This window comes from Chrysochloris asiatica, unplaced genomic scaffold, assembly GCF_000296735.1.
Source record: "Chrysochloris asiatica unplaced genomic scaffold, ChrAsi1.0 scaffold00053, whole genome shotgun sequence".
Taxonomy (NCBI): domain Eukaryota; kingdom Metazoa; phylum Chordata; class Mammalia; order Afrosoricida; family Chrysochloridae; genus Chrysochloris; species Chrysochloris asiatica.
The window spans coordinates 12027301-12027657 of NW_006408571.1; positions in this window are offsets into that span (position 1 = coordinate 12027301).

Here is a 357-nt window from a genome sequence, read left to right on the forward strand (position 1 = left end):
ATATGAACCAAAGTTTGTTTAACCATTCTTCTGCTGATGGGCATTTAAACGGTCTCCATCTTTTTTATTTATTTTAATTTTATTATTTTTTAAAAGTTTTTACTATGAGGTTTACATGGGAGAACATCAGCTTTACACTCATCATATCATATTTCATTTCATTGCAATGATTACAATCCCCTTCATGCATCATCATATAACCTCAAAGGGTACACTACACAGACCCTCCCCCACCACACACAGCCCCTCTCCCTCCCTGAGTCCAGAATCCCCAGCCCTCTTCACCCCCTATCCCCAGTCCCTCTCCCTCCCTGAGTTCAGTGTCCCCACCTGCTCCATCTGTCTACGTCATCTTCT